The sequence below is a fragment of the Esox lucius genome, chromosome 8 (genome assembly GCF_011004845.1).
Source record: "Esox lucius isolate fEsoLuc1 chromosome 8, fEsoLuc1.pri, whole genome shotgun sequence".
In the NCBI taxonomy this organism is placed as follows: Eukaryota; Metazoa; Chordata; class Actinopteri; order Esociformes; family Esocidae; genus Esox; species Esox lucius.
Genome location: NC_047576.1, coordinates 11,424,934 through 11,448,976, shown reverse-complemented (window position 1 = coordinate 11,448,976; position 24,043 = coordinate 11,424,934). Strand labels below are relative to the sequence as shown.

The window sequence follows — 24,043 nt, the reverse complement described above, 5'->3', positions numbered from 1 at the left end:
GTTCTTCAGCTCCAGCCGCTCCCGCAGCTCGTTTTCCGCGATACTCTCATACACAGGGACCTAATTGACTCCGAAGATGTAGGCCATTCGGTTCAACTGTGTGCACAGTAGTCCTGCGGAAGACTCAGAAGATGATCTAAATGACTGTGGGAAACGTCGGATTGCCTGCTGACATCTACAGTGCACAGCGCAGGAACACTGACCAACTTCAATATTGTGTTTTGATACATTCCAGTGCAGAGAAAAAAAAATGAGACGACAGCTTTTCTTTTTCCAAACACGTTCACTTTATTTGTATTTATTTCTCACGGATCATAGAAATGTGCAGCACTCATTTATTTCTACTGTTATTACGATCAAGGATATAAGCATGTACATTCTAGTGCAAAAAGGTATAAAGTGGCAATACAAGCACATACACAAACTCCAGCGAATCAAGGATTTTTAAAAAGCTTTGAATTTCAGAAGCACCCTGGGGGTTCCTTTACCAATCTCCCCCCTAAATTGGCTCCAAAATAATTCATTTAGATCTAATAAAAGGTTTTTAAGAAATGCATTACTTTTCAATCACCACTCATAAACTTACCTTTCCCATGGTTAAGACTCCTTATCCACACATAAGCACATGGTGATAATCAATATATTCAGGAGAACTGCATCCCCTTGATTGTGATGTGGTCTCCTTAATGTACTTAATTCCAATCAGAGTGTCTCCTAGTTTTACGCTGCCATATTATTGTGCTGGGGGACTAGGATCAGTCTGTCCTGTCTTAAGTCCAAATTGTTTATCTTCCGGGGTTAAGGGTCAGTCTTAAAAGCATTCTCATGTGTCCTTTTGTACCCAAGGAATGCTCTCTCTAACTCTCCTGGTGTTCAGTTAAGCCTCAGCAGGAAGTGGGGCACTACCTGGCCTGAATGACTTGTGCTTGTCCCTGTCCAAAGTCCTCCTGCTTGCGTTGCAGATCAAGTTGCTGCCTAATGATTCCTGCTCTCACTGGTTATGCCGCTGACTTTGATTCTGTTCAAAGATTCTGGACACAGCCGACGTGCATAAACTGACTTGCTTGTCATCTGTACATGCAAAACCATTGATGTGGCCAAAACGGTGATGTACTCTTATAATCTTCACCTGGTACAGCCAGAAGAGGACTGGCCACCCTTCAGATTCTGGTTCCTCTCTACTACTCTCTCTACTTGACCCTACTAGAGAGTTATTCCTAGTCACTGTGCATCAACTCTGTTGTTGCTTGCTCTTCAGGCTGGCTATCTGTAAAAGCACTTTGTGACAACTGCTGATGTAAAAAATACTTAATAAAATTAATTTGATTGATAGACAGGCATTACATCTTTCACTACATCTCTCTCTGACCTGGTTTGTTCTGGTCTAGTAAGGACATGATGCTTAATTCATCATCCATTCACTGCATCTCCATAGTAGCTTCCGCATCTGAGAAGACATAAGACAACAGAAGAATTGGTTTAGGACCATGAGAAGGATCTACAAGGACAGGACAACAGTTCAAATTCAAACATAAAATAAATTCATTAAAAATCAGCAAGTGTTGATTGACAGGTTAAAAAGGAGGAAGCACTATTTATTATGTACATGTGTCAGTCTTTTAGTTTGTGTGTGTCTACTGCCCTTTCCAACCATGTTGTGCTGTTTTTGTTTATTACCGATCTGGGGGGGCGGGGTGTGTGTGTGTGTGTGTGTGTGAGGTTGACCCCTGAGCTAGCAGACAGTTAGGTGTCAAAGAAGGGCCTGTCTGGGCACGCCGGCTGACCCCCAGCGCCAGCAGCTTATAGGGGGAGGGGAACCCCATCACCCCTCTAACACCCAGACCAGACAGATATCACCTCTGGGATTAGGATCCAGACATGACCCCAAACACACTGACCCCACTACCTGCTCTCAAACCCCCTCACACACGCCGCAGACGTTAGGAGCTGCACCAAAACAGACACATGCCGGAAACATTAGTCCCTGCTCCAAAACACGTTAGTTACGTTAGTTCCTGCTTGGTCATGAACGAATGCCATGATAGTTTTGTCTGCATGAAACAGAGAAAGAGAGGATGATGATGTCTAGAACAGTCTACCGGTTATTAACCTGCTCTGGGATGAGTCTGGGACAGTCCACCAGTTATTAACCTGCTCCGGGATGAGTCTGGGACAGTCCACCAGTTATTAACCTGCACTGGGATGATTCTGGGACAGTCTTCTAATTATTAACCTGTTCTGGGATGATTCTGGGACAGTGTTCTAGTGATCATACTTCCTTAGATGGATTTGGGACAGTGTTCCAGTTTTCATTGTGTTCTGGGATGAGTCTGGATGGGGGAATGTGCTAAAGGGTCGTCATTGAACATCATTGAAACACACAGCAAGTTTTCGAATTCCTTACAGCATATGTAAAAAATATACATAATATACATAATATCTGGGCATATGATATCATATTTATTTAAATATACCCTATACCAACATAATAATAGCTAGAACAGCGCAAAAGACAGATCAAATAATAACACCCACTCAGATTGTGTCGAAAGCGACTTCATAAAAAAGATAAAGAATCTCACCATCATGAATAAAAGGTTAAGCTCTAACCAAAATCCACAAATACTGCAATGGTGTTAGTAATACTACAAATCCACCTTTAATGATCAGAACATCTTTAGGGGTCTGGAGAGGAGGCCCTGGATACTGAATCTCAGACTAGACAGGACCTGGCATGTCTGGTCTGGTGGAGCAGAAGGCCTGGCTGATTTATCAGGGTATTATAGTGGGGTGTCGGACCGGACAGGCTGTTAAGCAGGCTGGGGAGACAGTGGCGTGGTGGGGACATGGGGCGAAGAGACAAGAGGAAACAGGTGACAGGGGAGGCAGGGTGGGAGAGACAAGGAGCAGGGGAGGCAAGAGGAGAGAGAGGGACAGGGGGCTGTGTGTGTGTGTGGGGGGGGGGGGGGGGGGGCTAGGGGGAGCAGCTTGTGAGACAGCCGGCATGGTGCCCCAACGTACTGACTGCATGGAGGCACCAGCCTCATTTATGCAGTGGAGGGCCGTGGGGTGGAGGGCTGAAGGGTGTCTAGGACCCCCTAAATAACCCTGGGAAGGGGCCGAGGGTGCCTCTATGCAGCGAGAGGGGGTTAGGGTGTCTTTCTGGACGAGAGAGGGGGTTTCTGCCCCCCCCCCCCCCAATGCAGCCTGTCTGTCTGATGACCCATTAAGGTTTGGGACAGGCCAGGCTGAGCGGCTGCACAACCCCCCCTCCCCCCCCCCCCCCGGAAGACTGCCGCTCTCCTCCGGCCTGCCCATTAGGACAGGAGGCTTGTCTGCTCTGCTGCATACTAATCCTGCATCCGCCACCACGGTTGCAAGCGTCAGCTAGCAGTGAGGATGGCATGAGAACCCGGCTGAGAGGAGAGCAGGCGGCTCAGCGGGGCACCGTGGCAGAGGGAGGGCATATGCTGGATGTGTGTGAGCGCCGCCGAGCCAGGGACAGGAGTGGAAGCCTGGTGGTTGTCAAACGTCACGTTGAGTGTGGCGACACGCGGAGACAGTTGTCAGCCACCGGACGCGCCACGCAGACTGCGTCGACGCGCTGCCCACAGCGTCCACACGCCGTGTGCCGCGCTCACGTATGTGTCGAATGGCCATGGTGACGGTGCGGCGCCTCCGATGGACGGTTCGATTCTACCGAAGAGCAGAACTCACTGACACTACTACGTTCCCATTTCAAAATGTACAGAGTCCCTCAAGTATCACAATTTAGTTCAGATTAAGTCTCACTTTTCATGCATACCAATATTTTTATTTCCAACGCTCACAGGGAAAAACTCTATCGCAGCGGCACAAAGGGTGTTATCTGATGAAATTATCATGGTAACTACCAGCAGTGGGTTTGAAGGAGCAGCTATTCTGGGTTACCGGGCTGCGTTTTATTTTTCTGGTGCAGGGCCACAGAGATCCTGAGGAGAGAGAAGAGGGAGGGATAGCGGAGGAAACTTCAGGAAGCCTAGAGTCTTGCCCTCCCCTTTCTATCCCAACAAAAACACAGGCCCTCCCATGAATCGTGGGATTTTTCCTCCATCATAAGGGATTGTTCAGTCTGCTGTGTGTTTTCATATTTTCAAGACTGACGCCGCTAGATCATTTTGCTGTTTGAACGTAATTGTATGGCCTCCTCCAGCCACTCTCGGGGCAAAACCTTTCGAGGTAGCGTGGCGATACGAGATCAAAGGGGCCTCACGTAGCTTTCCTTCCGAGAGTTCGGAGTGCTGTTCAAACAGCAGTTTGAGCGAGAAAGCAATAATGTTTGTAAATTAAGCTGATTTGTGCCAGTGACTATATACAATCGCCCGGCGAAACAGTCTCCATCTAGGCATTTGATATTTCTATTTCCAACTAAGCAAATGAGCATATAGCTAGTTCCCATGTCATCCATGAAAATGTAACTCAACAAGTGAAACGGGGGAATTAAGAATTATAAAAGATGATGGTATGGTGAGATATGATGATTCTTTTGTAGGCTCCATTTACTTAAAGGAGATGGCTTATTTGATACCCCGAAATATTTTTGTTCAAACTGCTCAATAATCAACCCCAGAACCATGATATAAATGTAAAATCTCAATAGTAAAGCCCAAATATATGCCATTATGTCAGATTGTGAACTTTTCAATGGAGAATTCCCTAGCGTGTCACTATACCACCATTTTCATTGCACCATTTCCTAGGGTATTAAGACAACACACTTTCCAATGGACCATTCCCTAGGTATTGAGAGTTACACCACACTACATCACATCACAAAACATCACAACCTAACATCACAGCACAGGCAGAACAAACAGCAAATAGCTTCTTGTTATTATGCTTTGTGTTACCGGATCTATTTTATAAAGGCTACCTAACGTGGCCCATGAAAGCACATCTGGATAGAGGAAACTAATAAGGCATTGGTCAAGCTGCTGCGCCCACATATTGCTTGATTCTAGAATGAAACACTCCTCAAGGATACTGGCAATACATTAGTGTAAATTCAAACACAATGGAAATTATTCTGCAAACTAAGACAAGTCTATCTATATCGTTTTATTTTCACTCTCGTAGTCTAAAAAGGCCCTAAGTGAACATGACTGAAAAGTGAATGGAGGGCCAGGGAGGGCTGGGCCAGTAGAGTGCTATGCCGAGTCCCCATGGGAACCAGACCCTCACAGAGGGGGACTCATTGAACCATTGTTCCTCTGTTAACACAGCTTTTGAAAAACACCTCTTTATGGACTCAGCAAAGCAAACTTCTTCAGAGCTACAAGGAGAAAGTGTTAAAAAAAACAGAGGGAGATGGATAAAATGTAAGCGGACAGTGAAACAAAGACTGAAAAATATATAAATAAGTTAATTAGCTACAAAAACAGATTGAAACCAAGAAGGTTAGAAAGAAAGCATGAGTAGATTAAAGCTGCAAGCAGCATTTCCGGGTATTAGCTGTGTGCGCACTGAGGCAACATTGAGAGAAATTTGACATTTCCCCATAGTTAGTTTCTTCTCTACTCCTTTGTATGCTTGCCAAAACAGCACAAATAAACACCGGAAAGAAAATTCAATAGATTTTGTTGTATTTTTTGACTTTGTCAAAAAAGTTGTCTTAACTATAACAGTATGGCTGCCAGGAGCCAACTGTATGTGCTTCTATAAAGGGTTTTCCCCATACTACAATATCACCAATGGGCCAAAATGTACCACATTTTACAGTTTAATTAGACTTACAAACTTAGAACTGAGTGTGCATGCTGAGTTTCCCCACTCTTTGTCAATGGTTGAGGAGATCCACAAATACAGCTTTTATAGCCCTACCATTTTGTTCACTTTTATTAAAGTCTTACCATTATTCGGAACATGTTCACCAAGGTGTATTACGGTCCGGCCTGATTTATAGGCATTTATATGTTAGATCTTGCCTGCATGAAAATAAATTGGTCAGTCGTGGCCAGTTTTTCTGATGCAGTAGTCTGGCAAATATAACGTTGTTAGTACCTCGTCCATTTATGCTACCCGCCAAGTTACATGCAGATTTGTCCTTCCGTCCCAGAGGAGTAGGGATCTACCTTAAAATGGCAGAAAATCCATCAGGACGGACCCTATGGGTTCTTGAGGAAAATGTGCTCCTCGGGGGGAGGTGGACCTATCTACAGATTTCAACAACTGTACAGCAAACAGGGGGCACGGTGTGCTTCGAAATACGTCCTGGTATAGCACATGTTATAGCGCCACCATATGGACAGTCGACATGACATTTCACAGGGTGGCGTCCTTTTCCCCGAAAGTACACTGCTAATAACGAATTGTGTTAAAGGCATTCTTTTAGCCCCAATAAAAAAGTACCGTTAACAAACTAGATCACAGGTCAACTATAAAGGACTTACATTTACCACAACTGAACCTAAAATACACGCATATCTTAATATACAATCTTAAACTATAACTGGTTCTTAGATAAAAGGGATCCTCTTTAATGACCATGGATCCTACAGTAGCAGGACCGTATTAAAAAAGCGGGTCAGTGACAATCTACACTGGACCCCTGTGATAGAGGCAGCACTGATTCATGTCCTCCCAGGACTGTGGAACTCCCACAGTAAAGCAGAAACAACAGGAAGATCAGCATCAACCTGCAGTGTGTGTCATCCTTCGGTGCTAACAACCAGCCATTCCTCTGTACGGATGCTGTAGCCGTCTAAGTCACACAGGCCAGTCAGGATGACAGTGAAATAAATAACAATGAGCTGTTTCAACATGGATGTGCACAATGGTAGAGATGTTTCAGAGAACCAAAAGAATGGGAGAGAAAAGGCATGTGTGTGTGTCTGTGTGTGTGTGTGTCTGTGTGTGTGTGTCTGTAATAATGTCGATGCACTCAGGAATATCTCAATATGAATACCAAACTGCGCCCTAGAGGAGTCCCCACAAAGATGGAAATGCCCCCCCCAACCCCTCCCCTTTCCTTTTCCCATCTCCAAACGCCTGCCGATTGAGGACCCCCTGATCTTTAGCTGACTGCTGCGTGCCTGATGGAATAGCGGAGTGACACATGGGTGCTCCGCCAAAGGCAAAATCACATTTGTAAATCACAGCCAAAACTAAAGCTAGCATTTAATAGTGGTTTCTGTGCATTAATGACAGGGGTCCACCTTCAAGAAACTAGCATTAACAGCAATCTAACACAAGTCCAGCCAGCTACAGCCCAGTGTGGAAACACCTTCTATCCAGCCTCAGCTTTCATCTAGACAGTCGAGCTGATGGTCGTTGGGCAACGAATGAATCTGAATACATTTACATAGAGATTGAGCTAAGCCTGGCGGAGGCTGGCCACCAGTGTGAATACACCATGCAAGTTACCGTCCGCCCAAAAGATCCCAATCCTGGGGAAAAACCAAAATGATGTGCGGATGCAGGTTTTTTATGTTGCAGTGGGGAGACAGTGGCTGGGGATTGTCAAATATGCATGTATGCTCCCAGGGTGCCCTCATTCTCTCCTAACTAATGACATCAGTGGCAGACAGGGGAGACAGCTGTACAGGCAAGCAGAACACAGGTACAACACACCAACACAAAGATTCAACCAAACACAACACACATACAACACACCAACACACAGATACAACTCAACACAACACAGGTGCAACATGCCAGCACACAGATACAACTCTACACAACACAGGCACAACATTCCAACACACAAATACAACCCAAAACAACACATGTTCAACCCAACACAACTCAACACAGATACAAACCAACACAGCACAGGTACACCACACCACAACACAGATACAACACAAAACAGCGCAAAATATCCCAGATGCGCCAGAACACATCACCGTAACAACACAACGCAGAGATGCACTGAACAACGCCGCAAGTCTGACACAAACTGGACACTCCCCGCTGGATATACTAGAGGACATGATACTGATACCCCTCACGCAAATCTCCCATTGTGATATTTCTATTAGCACTGAGTAGAATCCACGTATCACAGAATCCACAATCATACTTCATTTTATTCACCTCAGAACATGAAAAATAAAGTAATATTATAATCTAAAGTTTCTGATAAGCATCAGCCCCGCAAGCCACAGAAGTGACAACGTATCTATTTCAGCAAAAACCCTACTAGCCATACCAGACAAGAGGAGAAGGACTCCGTACAGAGGGGAACAGGGAGTGTAGGGAGAGAAAGGGGTCAGCAGGGACTAAGCTAAACCCTAGAAGCTAGCGAGTGACTATGTGTTTGAGTGTGTCAACCCCAGCTGAGCAGACATTTTGTTGACATGCTGATAGGGATTTAAGCAGTGGGTGGGTGGGTGGCGGACCAAGGTGGGAGAAAAAGGGGCGCAGGGGAGCTTTGCAGTGGTGGGGGAGAGAGAGGGGGGCTCACAAAACATGCCGTTACTAAGCTTGATTTCAGTGTGTGTTGAGACGATTAGGGCCAGGGAGAGGAGGCTAGATGAGGGAAGCAGAAGAGGGGGCTGGTCCAGGACACAGGGACAGGTCTATTGAGGTGGTGATGGGGAGAACGGGCTCTCTTTCAGCCCAGTTAATGAAGCAGAATGTGAATAACGAGTGGCTAGATGCTGTCTTCAGCTCCCATTTAACTACTTCCTTTCTCTAAGAACTGATTATGAGGTAAAGTCCCTCCTCTTAAAGTGATATCATGAGGTACAGGCCCTCTTCTTACAGGGATATTATGAGGTAATATCCCTCCTCTTAAAGTGATATCATGAGGAATAGGCCCTCTTCTTACAGGGATATTATGAGGTAATGTCCCTCCTCTTAATGTGATATCATGAGGTATAGGTCCTCTTCTTACAGGGATATTATGAGGTAATATCCCTCCTCTTAAAGTGATATCATGAGGAATAGGCCCTCTTCTTACAGGGATATTATGAGGTAATGTCCCTCCTCTTAAAGTGATATCATGAGGTATAGGTCCTCTTCTTACAGGGATATTATGAGGTAATATCCCTCCTCTTAAAGTGATATCATGAGGAATAGGCCCTCTTCTTACAGGGATATTATGAGGTAAATTCCCTCCTCTTAAAGCGAGATCTTGAGGTATAGCCATGCCAGACAGTACTTCAACGCTGTTGTTGCTTGCTCCTTGGGGTTTCAGGCTGGGTGTGTTGTAAAAGCACTTTGTGACAACTGCTGATGTAAAAAACTTTATAAATAACTTTGATTGATTGGTATAGGCCCTCTTCGTACAGGGATATTGTGAGGTAATGTCCCTCCTCTTAAAGTGATATCATGAAGTAAAGTCCCTCCTCTTAAAGACATAAGTACCTCGTTTTGAAGGGGTCTAATGAGGTAAAGTCCCTTCTTTTAATGTGATGCAATGAAGCAACATCCCTTCAATTGAAGGGATATCATGTACATGGTAGTGCTAGGTGTTTAACTGTATTGTGTGTACTATGCACTATAAACAATTATACTGCAATGGCATTTGAATCTATCAACTTTATACGAATAAATGTATGCTTTATAGATAACGTATAAACGCAATATATTAGTAATCAGGTATATTTTTTAACAAGCATATCTTGTGTCAATTTGTTCGATTTTTACTGTATTACTAGCATAAACACAAGCAAAAAAGACCAGTAGACATCTGCAGTTAATGTTTTAAATTAATATTTCAAACAATCTTTTTCTACAAAATGTATCGGACTGCCTCAGATATTCCCCATTTAAAATGTATTGGTGGTCCGTCTATCAGTTTGCATTGATTTGTAATCTCCTTATACTCGCTTTAAAGTCTTGCAGTACTATCCCCCCCCCCCCCCAACCCACCCTGGACTAGGTAATACTATTCCAGTCTCATTCAGTAAAGGAAGACAAAGAGAAGACAAGTTGTGTTATTATTTAGACGTAGGATTCTACACAGTGCCCCTTTAAATGTTCTACACAGTGCCCCTTTAAATGTTCTACACAGTGCCCCTTTAAATGTTCTACACAGTGCCCCTTTAAATGTTCTACACAGTGCCCCTTTAAATGTTCTACACAGTGCCACTTTAAATGTCCAAGATAATCAATGCAGATTGTCTGTCCTAAAAAGCATAATAAACTGCCATGGCATCTGACTGGCATCTTTTATATACTGTATATAAAATAAACAGGGACTATTTAAAAAAGACACAATGCCAGCTACTTTCTGATTTCATTAGTTTTACATTTCTCATTACAATACACTGAACAGGCATGTCTGCTTCCTGCCCGCCAAAAAACATTGGTTACTAAACATCTGTGTCACATCCTAATGTGCAGCATCATGACTAGCATGGACCAACCAAGTGGCCCGAGACAGCGAGCCAAAGGGGACATGGTCTGTGCCGGTCTCCAACAGACCGGGGGGATGTGGATGTCTGGAGGAAGGGGTCCCTGGGAGGCAATAAGTAGCAGGTTATAAAATAAGCAAACACATTTGAGGCAGCAGCCAGACAGACAGGCCTGCACAGCAGACAGCATCCCCCCTCTGACCTCGACCCTTAGGCTCCTCCTTCACCTGCTCCTGAATGGAAATCAGTGCAGCTGCGCCGTCTAGCCGATTGCCTGACTGGATCCCCCATCATTTTGGCTTCGTTCCCACGCTTGGTTACCATCCCCCTCTAATGGGGTTGCTCGGCGACAAACATTTTATATTTATGCGGCGCATTGTGACTGCCCGTCAGTAAGCTGAGCTTCTTGGCGAGCGCCATCTCTGCTGAATCTTTCACACTATTATTTTCAATTTTTTAAGCTTTCCTCTTCATCTCACCCCAGAATGAACGCTTCGGATGTGGCAGTTATTTCAGCCCTCTCCACTTCCCCATGTCCACAAAAGAGCGCGGCTAGAGGAGTCGGAGGATACAGTGTGCTCACTTTAAGCAACGCGCCGTGCTGACGTGCGCGCACCTGTGCGTGTCAGGTGCTGATTTGTGTGTGCGCGCGTGTGCGTGTCAGGTGCTGATCAGAGCGTGCTGTGTTATGGGGTTCATGCCGCCTCCTCAGCCACTCACATTTTCATTATGGTCCAAATCTCAGGCCTGTACTTGAGCCTGGCCTCTGCCAGTATAATCACACATACAGCACTCCATTTTCATTTCCCTTTCATACACCCCCCATTCCACTCCCTACTCCCGCGTCATAATTCTGCCCTCAGAGCTGTCTGTGTGGCTGAGTGCTTAGGCCCTTTGAAATGACATAATCAGTGACTTGGATAAATGCCTGACTGTTTTCCCTCTGCTGTCTGTAATCAGCAGTCAGCAGCCTGCTATCCATACTGGAGAACTGGAGCAGTGTTGTGTTACTAAAGCAACTCTTCCTATGGAAGTTGTTGGCTCATTTCTTTCAATGGTTGAGGCGTGATGTCTACAATGATACTTTAGATATTGTTAGGCTTTAAATCAGCAGTACAGTTTAAAAGACTCCCTCCTGAATTAGTCATACTGCTTCTCTAATGACTGAGGACTGGTCTCCATAATTCCAAAATCAGGCCATTTTGTTTTGGGTAAAAAAAATTCTAGCTGAATGATACATGAACTCCCTTAAGTACATGATCACCAAAAACGTACCATTATCAGATTATATTCATAAGGCTATGGCTAAAAATAAACATGCATTCAAAGGAACACAGATTATTTCAGTTTGACAATAGACAGGGGGTGTGCCTTTGGCGGTTCATCAATAACGTCAGTTAATTACTCCCAGTCATGACCAAGGTGGGTCCAGACGTCTAAGCCATGTTCACATCTACTGCTACAGAATGGGTTTCAATCTGGCCCACAGCTCCATCATCAGCAATACTGATCTCCTCTTCCCTACTGTCTCTGTCCAACAAAGCATACAAATGCCTGAACATATATTTATTTATATTATAATAAAATCTAAAATAAAGTTCTAAATAACATAATTACTTATACTGATAATAATAAAAATATAATACTCTTTTTTTTTTTACATAAAGTAACAAATTAAGTTTCTTTGCTCTACACCATTCACACATTGATGATTAACAAAATATAACTGTATGCATAGGAATTATTATTCATTTAAACTGGAAAGTAGGACAACGTGAAAGGATCCGGCAGTCATTCGTTGGAACACAAACGCAAGGAAATGCTAAACAGGTCTGGGAGAACTGAGCAATGCTGTAAATGGTTTCAGCAACTATTACTTCTGTGGGTGGACCACATTCAATCAATATCAAAGCATATAAAAGCAGTGAGCACTCACAGTGAGGAGGGCTTCATGAGACAAGGTTGTGTTCACACAACAATGGACCTACAACACCACCACCACTAGCACTATTTAAATGGTGTACAGTAAATATTCTACCTCGACTGAAAATAAGAAGTCTGTAAATAGCAACACTAGAATCAGAGAAAATGTCTGTTTTTTGTTTAAATGCTAGAGTGGTTTGTAATACAGACATTTGGTGTATATCATTTTTGGTGACTGTAGACTAGACCATTACCAGCAAAGAAAAGATAACCCATATGATCACAGTAACTGACTGACTATTAAAAAAAGGGTGTAATGATATGTATTGGGAGACAAGTCTTATGCATTGCATATGAAGGGGAATTGACAATATTAACACAAATAGCTAATTGTACAGCACCTCACTGTGTACCTTGAATACAAAAACTTAAGCAAGAGAGGCCAATCTCATGTTTGGTTTTGAATTAATATGTGTGTGTGTGTGTGTGTGTTTGTGTGTGTGCATGTGCGTGGATTGTGATGAGTGTATGGGCTGTATCTATTTGCTGATATAGGTGTGGGCTCCTTCAACCCTGGCAACTTATAGTCCACACACACACAGTCACACACACATGCACACCCCTCCCCCTCCTTCTGGTTGCGCCAGCTTTAGCGGTAGCAGGATTTACTGTGTGCAATTATACAGTAACGTATAGATTTTTTTACTTTAAAATGTATGCCAAACAAAATCCATTGATTCCAAGCTGCAATGAACCAACAACAAAAAACATCATTATGTGACCAAACGTAGCATCTTTGGATTTTGACTGAAATCCCAGAATAACTCCATTACTGCAGGACCGCACCTGTACCAGCCCCCTCCTATCTCCTCCCCATGTGATGAATTATGCATAATTGCACTGGCGTACTCACACATATGGCTATGGGCATCATTAGCATAAAAGCTTTCTGTTTTGGGGTAGAGGCAGGGGGTAGGGGGTGTTTTTGTGTTTTCAAGTAAAAGCGTGAATGTCCAGATTTGAGCCCAAATGGCAGTTGATTTGGAGTGGTTGGTTTGTGTGGGTTTGTAACTGCGTGTCTGTTTGTGTGACTGTGTGTTTGTGTGTGTGTGTGACTGTGTGTTTGTGTGACTGTGTGTGCATGTGTGTGTTGAAGGGGGTCTGCGGGTTGAGATGTGGTGTGTATATTTCTGTATGTCATTTTCGTCTGGCGATGCTAAAAACATATGGGCTCCCCAGCTGTTCTGAATATGCAAATGAGGCACCAGCACCCTGACCCAGACATCCTATTCTCTCTGTAATACTCCCCTACTGTCCCGATCCCCTCACCCAGACACCACCTACCCCCAACCCCACCCCGGTATCCCCCTTCAGACCCACCACCCCCATACTTCTCAGCTACACAGAACAACACCATAAAACTGGCATCCATTTTACCCACAAAGAAGGCAGGATACAGTAGCCTGTGCTCGGGCTAGCATTTTAGCGTGCAGAAAGGCTAATATGGGTAAAGGCTAACCATTAAGCGCTGTCCTCCACGCCCCCCTCCTCCCAGAGTGTGGACTGATTAGACAGGCAGCTTGATTAAATAGAGTTGATAGAGGGAGATAGGAGAATGGGACTCCCTGCTTTGAATAAGTAAATGTGCATGTAGTCTAGCAAGGACAGGCTAGCTCCTGATCCCTCTGACATCACCCATGTTAAATACACTAATGTTCACTGTCCCTCAGATGGGCACTGTCCCTCACCACAGAATTACCAGGCGGCAAATCCCAAATCCACCTCTGAGGTGTTTCGCCATGCTAGCCCGAGTTTTACTATTCTGTACGCTAGCTACTGTTACCAGGTATGATTATGTTTAGCGTTGGATGCTCTGGGTCCTCCCCCTGGATTACCAAAAATGTTTCCCACCCAGTGTCACCCACGCAGGACACACTGCATTGTTGGTCATGAAGTGGCCTAAGGCTAACCAGTGTTCTCTGGAGAGAATCAATTGCAGTGAGTTATGAGAACTACAGTAAAAATTATTAGATTACATGGGCTTCAGTTCGGTGTCATGTTTCCTCCTTGGAGAGGATCCTGTGTGTGGTGGTGCAGTGTGTATGTGTGTGTGTACATATATTCTGTTTGTGTGTATATAGTGTGTGTGTTTGTGTGTATAGTGCATGTACAGTGCATGTGCGTGTGTCTGTATATATATATATATATATATATGTATGTACAGTGTATATAAAAAGTACACATCACATGCCAGGTTTTTGTGATGTAAAAGAATGAGACAAAGCTAAATTATGTCAAAACTTTTTCCACTTTTAATGTGAACTATAATGTGAAAAATTCAATTGAAAAACAAATTGAAAACTTCAAGGGGCTTCAATGAAAAATAAAAACCTTACAATAACCTGGTTCCATAAGCGTGCACACACTTATAACTGGGGATGTGGCTGGGTTCAGAATTAACCAATCACATTCAAACTCATGTTAAATAGAAGTCATTACACACCTGCCATCATTTAAAGTGACTCTAATCAATCACAAATAAAGTTCAGCTGTTCTAGTAGGATTGTCCTGACATTTTCTTAGTTGCATCTTAGAGCAAAAGCCATGGTCCGCGGAGAGCTTTCAAAGCATCAGAGGGATCTCATTGTTCAAAGATTTCAGTCAGGAGAAAGGTACAAAATAAGATATACCATGAAACACAGTGAAGACAGACATCATCAAGTGGAGAAAATATGGCACAACGGAGACATTACCAAGAACTGGACGTCCCTTCATAATTGATGAAAAGACGAGAAGAAAACTGGTCAGGGAGGCTTCCAAGAGGCCTACAGCAGCATTAAAGGAACTGCAGGAATTTCTGGCAAGTACTGGCTGTGTGCTACATGTGACAACAATCTCCCGTATTCTTCATGTGAATGGGCTATGGGGTAGGGTGGCAAGACGGAAGCCTTTTCTTACAAAGAAAAACCTCTAAGCCCGACTGAAGTTTGCAAAAACAAACATCAAGTCTACCAAAAGCATGTGGGAAACATGTTATGGTCTGATGAAACCAAGGTTGAACCTTTTGGCCATAATTCCAAAAGGTATGTTTGGTGCAAAAACAACACTGCACATCACCCAAAGAACACCATACCCACAGTGAAGCATGGTGGTGGCAGCATCATGCTTTGGGGCTGTTTTTCTTCAGCTGGAACCGGGGCCTTAGTCACTGTGGGGGGAATTATGAACAGTTCCAAAAAACCTTCAAGCATCCGTTAGAAAGCTGAAGATGAAGTTCACCTTTCAGCACGAAAACGACCCAAAGCACACATTCAAATCCACAAAAGCATGGCTTCACCAGAAGAATATTTTGGAATGGCCCAGCCAGAGCCCAGACCTGAATCCAATTGAACATCTGTGGGGTGATCTGAAAAGGGCTCTGCACAGGAGATCGTAATCTGACAGATTTGGAGCACTTTTGCAAAGAAGAGCGGGAAAATATTGCCATGCCAAGATGTGCCATGCTAATAGACTCCTACACCAAAAGACTGAGTGCTGTAATAAAATCAAAAGGTGCTTCAACAAAGTATTAGTTAAAAGGTGTAAAGACTTATGCAACCAGGTTATTGTGGGGTTTTTATTTTTTGTTTTTCCCCCTCAAAGATTTTAGTTTGTTTTTCAATTTAATTGTTCACGTTATAGGTCACATTAAAGGTAGAAAAAGTTCTGACATGATTTTTCTTTATCTCATTCTTTTACATCACAAGAACCTGGCATTTTAACAGGGGTGTGTAGACTTTTTATATCCACTGTATATTGTGTGTGTACATGGTGTATATGTATGTGTCTGGTTGGGCTGCCAATATGTACCATGTTTTCCCCACACATAAACACACATCCCCCCATACATGCACACACACACACACACACACACAAGCACAAACACTTCAAAGGGCTTAAGAGCAGATGACAGCTTATTTCCAGGACACAGATAATTCAGAGGGCTCAGTGCCGTAATTAGCATTGACAGGTGAAAATATGTGTGAACGGCTGAGATTGTATCAGCACAGCCATCTAGTGTAAACACAAGCGCTACAGTACATCCATCCACGGCCACTAACACCACATTAAGACCAGAAAGCACAAATATATTGCCTCGTCCACGTTTAGCGTACCGCCCGCTGTTTCCCTCCTGATACCTCTGATCCCCTGTGCTTTGACAGGGCGTAATAAAGACTACGGAGCGGCTGCATTGTGTGGGGGAACACAGTGTTGCATGCTGAGCGCTGTGTGAAGGGCGTCCACTGTTGGGTCCCACGGCGCAGCGGCGCACCAGGCCCTATAGCGGGGAGTGCTGTGCATGCTAATGAGGTCATTATGTTGAGGGCTGGCCGGGCGGGCAAAGCAGGCGTGGGCTTAGCTCCCCTCCTCTGCCGCCATTACCGTGGGGGGACTTAGCAAGTGTGCTAGTCAGGCACCTAGCCGCAGCCAATCACAGATGTCACATGCAGCACAATGAGCAGACAGGCAGACAGTCACTGACTGCCGCCCCGCGATTCGCTCACATCAAAAGCAGCAGCGGTAATGCTATCAACGCCCGGCGTAAAACAGACGGGCTCGGATGAAAGAGGAAAGACAGGAGGGGTGCAGCAACAAGAAACATTTGTCCCGTGATTCTCCTGAGCGCCTTAATTCACACGACGGCACGGCTGGTCCCTACCAACATCCTCGGCCTAAGACTCAAGCGTATGCAAATGCTTTTACGGGCTATTTGCATACCCGTTATTGATTAAGCAGATGGAGGACGTTAAACGCGGCCCACAGTCGCCATCTTGGCTGAGCAGACAGCTGGCAGACAGTGGCAGCCATTTTGTAGGCACGCGGCACGGCGCTGCCAGGCTGAGACACAGCGTGGCGCCCGTCCCTCTATGCCAGCAGATTGGTGGGGACTCTTAATAACGCTTGCCAGTAAGCAATGCAACTATTTCCTCATTCAATTAAGGAATTATCACAGCCAAGGGCTTTATGTCTAAGCAGTGGAAGTGGTGCAGAGTTCTAGGTCATACTGTATTTTTATACTGTATGACATGATAAGCAGAGGCCTGGATTTGACTTATTTCTTCTTTTAAATAGACCTAAAACTTTTTATATCGCATTTTAATGTATACCCAGCTATCTTCAGATAACATATGACATTGGTGTAAAAGGCTCAAACAATGGTACACTAAAACGGTATGCCTACTTACCATTTGAAATCATCAGCGTTGTGTTGTTCCTAGGTCTCTCTCTGGGAAGGTGCTTCAGGCTCCAAACAGCAATGTCCCCTTTGTCCTCTTAAGCCCAGCCGGCATTGAGAATCATTATCTTCTCCAATGAAACATTTTAATTCTGCTTTATGTGTAACTGGCTTTCCATTCAGCCCTCACATAGTCATTCTCCTTCCACCGGATCTTTTCATCCTTTTTTCAGTATCTAAAGATAGTGGTTCTTGTGTGAAGAGGATTCTTTAAATATGTAGGCGAAAGTCACATGAAACAGAACCAGTGGAGAGGGTCACATTTCAGGCACTATACTTTATGTCCACTGTCCTTTTCATCTGCACTCAATTAGGACTCATTCACTCCTGAGTGTTGTTCAGTGTACAGTGAAGGGGTTTTCTGGTCTCATCACCACAGACAGTGAACGGTCCTGCATCAAAACCAGCACCTCTTCTTTCTCCGTTTGGATCAATAACATCTCCCATATCGTCTGATAGTACCGGGAGTCGTGAGTAAGAAAATGGGAGTTGAAAAAAAGGACTGATTTGAATCTGCAAGAGGAAAACAATTTCTAATTGTCCTTTTATCCTGGTTCATCAGATGTGGAGTGCTCAGTGGTTGTACATGCTTAGGAGGGAAGTGAAGAAAGAGAGGCCTGTTCAATTAAATATAAGAGGCCTTTGCACTGAACTCTCATTCAAACAGTCAGGTGGGATGGGTAAGAATGAGTAACCAGAGGAAAAAATTGAAGAAAAACCTTTGACGTTAGTTTTTTCATTCTCTCTCATTCGCTCTCTTGCTAGCAGCCAAAGTTTTATCAAGCGGTCATGGGTCAGGAAAGCCCCTCCGGCAGAACCACACACACAGACATGCTCAAACACACACCCACCCACACACACAAACATACACAGGGTGGTTAGGGTTAGGGCCCTGGCTGGTTGTGAGACTTGGAAAGGGCTGGACCGCTGGGTCCCTGGGCACTACAGCCAGAGGCGTTTCTGGGCGACCCCTGCTAGCCTCACTCCTCCGTATTGATTCGCTGCTCCGTGCTGCCGAAGAGCAGGTTGCCAGCGGGGACGAGAGCCCGCCTTGCCTCGGCTCGTCTGCCCACTTCGCCGCTGCTTGGCTGGCCTCAGTCAGCTCCCTGAGACCCCGGCACAGAGCAGAGGGCCACGGGGGGAGCCAGAGCCCATGGCCATCCACAGATGGGTTCTCCTGCTCCCTGGTTCACTGTTCACCGCTCCATTCCTCCATTCCGTTCCTTCAACCCACTCTCCTCCTCGTCCTCCTCTTTTTCACTCTGTCTCTCCTCTTCCTGCACACAAACAACAAGACAAGGAGAAGAAAAAAAGTTGAGCTTAACTTGCAGCATTTTGCCCACTCCAGATGTCAACCTTGTGCTTTGATCGGAGAGATGTGGGGGGTGAATATTTTGGCATCCTCACAGTCTGTAATGTGAACTTCATCACCCTCTGTGTGAAGAAAAGCTGAAATGGGAGAATGTTGAGTTAAGTGTGTCAGGCAGGAAGAAACTGGCTGCCAAGTGTACTCTGGGCTATTACTCTGATGCCTTCTCTCCACAGCAGCCAGTGACAGCATTTGGGCCTATTATAAAAATCACCATATAGCACTGGTGGAATTCAGAAAAAATGCCCCTGAACAAAATGCACTCTTTACCAATAACCTCCTATAGCCCTGCCCCAAAGGTCCACCAAGTTTTAGGTAATTTGCTATTGTCAGTAAATGGTAACCCCCACCAAAAAAAAAGAAAGACTTCACAGACATAGCTGTTTGGCATATTGAATGTGGAAGAATGTGAGTGAAACACGCTCACATTGTTGTCAGAAACTTTGTTAAAAAACACTTGTGCTTTTCTATTGTCTAAAATTATTCAAATGGTTTCAGCACCCTCTTATTATGCAAATGACAGTCGGGGACATTTCTTCATGGAATCTCAGCCCCATTGTGTACGCCAACTGTGAAGACCACAGCTAAACACCCGCCTTCCCCACTTGCCACCTTCATCACTGCACTACCACCTAATAACCTAGAGGGCTCGTCTCCTCACTTCCACTGTCACAAACAAACACAAATATTGTTGTTGCGCAGGGAATAAATAAACTGTTATGTACTCTTTTAGAGAGTTGATGGGCCTTTGGAAGCTGAGAGTTAGGAGGACAAAAAAAAAACTGGGCTGTTTGGACAAGAGAGGGGTATGTTAGGGGTACGGACAGGGGGAGATGAGGGGGGACCGAGGGGAGGCCGGGGTGAGGTGCATGTCTCAGACACAATAATACTATTCATTGGGCTCAGACATGGGTGTTAACTCCCCTCTGCCAGGACACAATGAGGCTCCCCTGCATTCAGACAGCCTTGGTGATATTGTTAGTTCAGGACCGCATTCTCCCGGCTGCAGGATACAGCGGACACATTGTGGCGGGCCAACACGATGGACGGAGGGAGTCTTGAGAGGTGAAAGGCAAAAAAAAGAGAGAACAGTGCGTTTGTCTATCTGTCAGCTCTGAAGGAGAGGGCCAGCGGGGAGGGGGGGGCGGGGGAGGGGGGTTGGTTGCCCCATGGCATTGGACTTGTGTTAAAAAAAATTAAAAAGGAGAGCAAGGGGAAAAGAAAAAAAGATCATCTTCTAAATATTATTGAAGCAGCCAAGTGCAGAACTAAAAGGAAGGGGGAGGGGAAACCGAGGGAACACCGAAATGAAGGCATGGCGCTTTTTCCTAAGGAATCATGGGAGGCTTTGACATGGGGTTTGCTGATCTCTATAGTGCTAAGCCGCAGTTGTTTACCACCTCACCTTAGAAGAGGGAGACTGAATCTGGGAGAGAAAACGGGGGGGTGGGGGTAGGGGGGGGGTAGCTGCAGTGTTCGCCGCGCGGTTTGAGACTAGGCTGAGGGGACAACATCCAACCACCGCGAGACATGGTTTCCTCGTGGATACGCCACGTTTCCTTCCCAACCTACACCTCATCCACCAATCCAGAGGGGGTGTGGGGGGTGTAAAGGCAGGAGAATGAGGAGGAGAGGGAGAGAAGGAGCAGTGACAGGAGTGTGTGAGAGTGTGATAGCAGCGGCACAGTGGGCATGGCAGGGAGAGCACTGAGAGAAACTGGGAACAGATACACAGCCCCTCCTCGCCTGTGTTAGCCTCGCTATCTCTCACTCACACACACACACACACACACACACACACTCACACCACACGAGAGTGAAGGGAGAAGAGGCTTAGGATTGAATTATGAGTCATAAGTGTATATCAAAATTAAAACGGCATTCATGCAAACGCTTAAAGGTACAAAAGAAAGAGGATATAACATTTCTGAAGACATTTAAATGATTGTGTTTGAGTAAACAAACCTGTAAGCATTCAAATAGCAGGTAGGAAAACAATGTCAATGTATTTCCATGAGGTCAATGGAAAAAAACTACATACATTTTTACACACACATTTACACACTCGTGCACACACACACACACGCAGGATCTCTGCTCCCATTGCACAACCTGCTTCTATGAACATTACTTTGTTTGTTTCCCCTCTGGTAAACTCTGACCACTGGTTCCCATGGCAACATGGCCTCCTCTCTTCCTTTGTGTGTGGTGTGTGTGTGTCATCAGGCCAATGGAGGTGTGGCTACCCTTAGATCTGGACATAGAGGGAGTCACCCCCATCTCATTGCAGCCCATGGATGGAGGGGGAGGAAAGAGGGAGAGAGAGGGGGTGAAAGAGTGAGAAAGAGATAGACAGAGGGAAAGAAAGTGAGAAAGAAAGAGAAACAATTGATGAATAGAGGCTAGTGGGTGGCAAGCAGGAAGTGGGGGTGGTTCCATAAGGAGACAGTGTTGTTACATACCTATGCACCGCCTACATCAACATGATGAAGAACATGGATGTTTCTTTCTCATATCACTACTGAACTGTTATTACTAAAAAAATAGAGTGAAATGCTCATGATTAGAAAAGGTCTATCATTATTATTTTATAATATTGATATTTCAAAGGTGCGTTTACACCTGAGATGGCAGGATCCTCCCTCCGATTCATTATTTCACCACCAATGCCTGAAAGTCACTGGTAAGAAGCTTACTATGTCCCCTTCATAAGCACCCCAGTTGGTATGTAACCAACATAAACCTACTCTAATGTGTTAATGGGACCCCTTGTGCCATTTGTAGTGAGAGACCAGACCAGGTGTGGAGGCACAAGATAAGAGGTAGTTGGGCCTGACCATAAGACTTGATGAGGGGTAGTTGGGCCTGACCTATAGACTTGATGAGGGGTAGTTGGGCCTGACCATAAGACTTGATGAGGGGTAGTTGGGCCTGACCTATAGACTTGATGAGGGGTAGTTGAGCCTGACCAGAAGACTTGATGAGGGGTAGTTGGGCCTGACCTATAGACTTGATGAGGGGTAGTTGGGCCTGACCAGAAGACTTGATGAGGGGTAGTTGGGCCTGGCCAGGAGACTTGATTAAAGGTAGTAGGGGGCTGACCAGATTACTTGATGAGGGGTAGTTGGGCCTGACCTATAGACTTGATGAGGGGTAGTTGGGCTTGGCCAGGAGGCTTGATGAGGGGTAGTTGGGCCTGACCTATAGACTTGATGAGGGGTATTTGGGCTTGGCCAGGAGGCTTGATGAGGGGTAGTTGGGCTTGGCCAGGAGGCTTGATGAGGGGTAGTTGGGCTTGTCCAGGAGGCTTGATGAGGGGTAGTTGGGCTTGGCCAGGAGGCTTGAAGAGGGGTAGTTGGGCTTGGCCAGGAGGCTTGATGAGGGGTAGTTGGGCCTGACCTATAGACTTGATGAGGGGTAGTTGGGCTTGGCCAGGAGGCTTGATGAGGGGTAGTTGGGCTTGGCCAGGAGGCTTGAAGAGGGGTAGTTGGGCTTGGCCAGGAGGCTTGATGAGGGGTAGTTGGGCCTGACCTATAGACTTGATGAGGGGTAGTTGGGCTTGGCCAGGAGGCTTGATGAGGGGTAGTTGGGCCTGGGTTGGGCTCTTGTTGAGGGGTTAATTCCCTTCAGTTGTGGAGGAGTACCAGGCCTTTGTCCCGGTAGAGGGGATTACACCGGCGGGACAGCCCAGACAATGTCTCTCCTCCTGGGAGGGCTGGGCCAACCCGCTCCCTACCAATGATGGGGGTGGTCAAATGCTCACTGACTCAATTAAACACGGGGAGAGAGAGAGAGAGCCTGGGATGAGCAGCGTGGATTGATACTCAACAAGGGGGAGAGGGCAACAGAGAGGGAGAGAGAATGAGGAGGGTATTGTTGAGGGGAACTCAAGGGGTTTTAGGATGAGATTAGGGAGGAGTACATGAAAGGATCAGGTGTAAACGATGGCAGGAGGGGAAAGGGGTAAAAAAAGGGCAGAGGAGATAGAACACTCTCTGAATTTAGGAGTGGAGGAGGAGAAAGAGAAGTAGTGAGATAGAACACAGTCGGAATGTAGGAGTGGAGGAGAAAGAAGATATGAGACAGAAAACAGAGTAGAGTAAGTGCAAGCCCTAAAAAGTTACATTTTTTGACAGGTGTACTGGGGCGGGGGAAATTTGACATTTCATTAAAAATCACGGAAATATAAAGGAAGACTTTTTGAACAAATCAGACTGGAGAAAAATGTTTGCAATCATTTAAACGTTTTTTATCTCCAGAAAAAAATAAAAATAATGTGTACACCCCAATCTTCAAGAGTTGGTGTAACCTCCTCTGGCTAAAATAACTTAATGGTAGGCGTTTCTTGTAACTGCCTATCAGTCTCTTACAAGAACTGGGAGTATTTTGTGCCCACGAGTCCTTAAAGAACTACTTCAACTGTGTGATGTTTGATGTCTTTCTTCAATATGCAGCCTGCTTCAAGTCTTCCTTGCCTTTCTATAAGATTGACATCTGGGTTTGAGTATACCATTCCTTAACTCTCCGTTTCCCGTTTCTCTGCCATTCTGTTTTTAATTTGCAATAATGGTAAGTGGTTATTGCTCCTGCTGCAAGATCTATTTTCAGTTCAGCTTCTTCTTTTTGATAGATGGCCTCACATTCCCCCTAAGTATTCTGTGGTACAATTCATGGTTGACTTAATATAGTCAAGCTAGCCTGGCACAGAGGCAGCAAAAAAAGAGGTAGTTGTGACACATTGTCTACAGTTGGTATTCGGTTTCTCTGTTGAAAGGTAGTGTTTTTTTATGCCAAAATTTGTTCTGGCTTTACAGCCAAAAAACAAAAGCCTTAACTCCACTGACCAGTACAATGGTCAAATAGTTTTGTTATTCATCCAGGTTTTGTCTCACATATCCCAGGAATGTACAGTTCTTTCGTATTTCCATTTACCCTTCTGACCTCCCATGAAGGCCTGGTTTGTGTTATCTCTTTCTGACAGCTGACACTTAAAACATGTTTTCATTTCTTTGAAACTTCTTTGAGCATTTTTTGTTCAGCTCTTTGTTTGAATTTATTCAGATGTTTTGGATAGATTGCCAGTGGTCTGTAATTTTGACTGTTTGCATGTTATCTGTTGAAAAGTGACTTCGTTTG

The 24,043-nt window shown here is 45.0% G+C and overlaps 1 long non-coding RNA gene across 9 annotated transcripts in view; it reads right to left on the bottom strand.

The window, feature by feature from the left end:
• Window positions 1–833: 833 nt before the first annotated feature.
• Window positions 834–24,043, bottom strand: part of LOC105011515 — a 55,453-nt gene continuing 32,243 nt past the window's right edge. For all 9 annotated transcript variants that reach the window (XR_004576054.1, XR_004576050.1, XR_004576052.1 and 6 more), the window contains 2 exons: window positions 17,489–18,815; window positions 834–1,447 (listed from right to left, as the gene is read on the bottom strand). This is a non-coding gene — a long non-coding RNA (uncharacterized LOC105011515). The remainder of the gene's footprint in view (window positions 1,448–17,488; window positions 18,816–24,043) is intronic.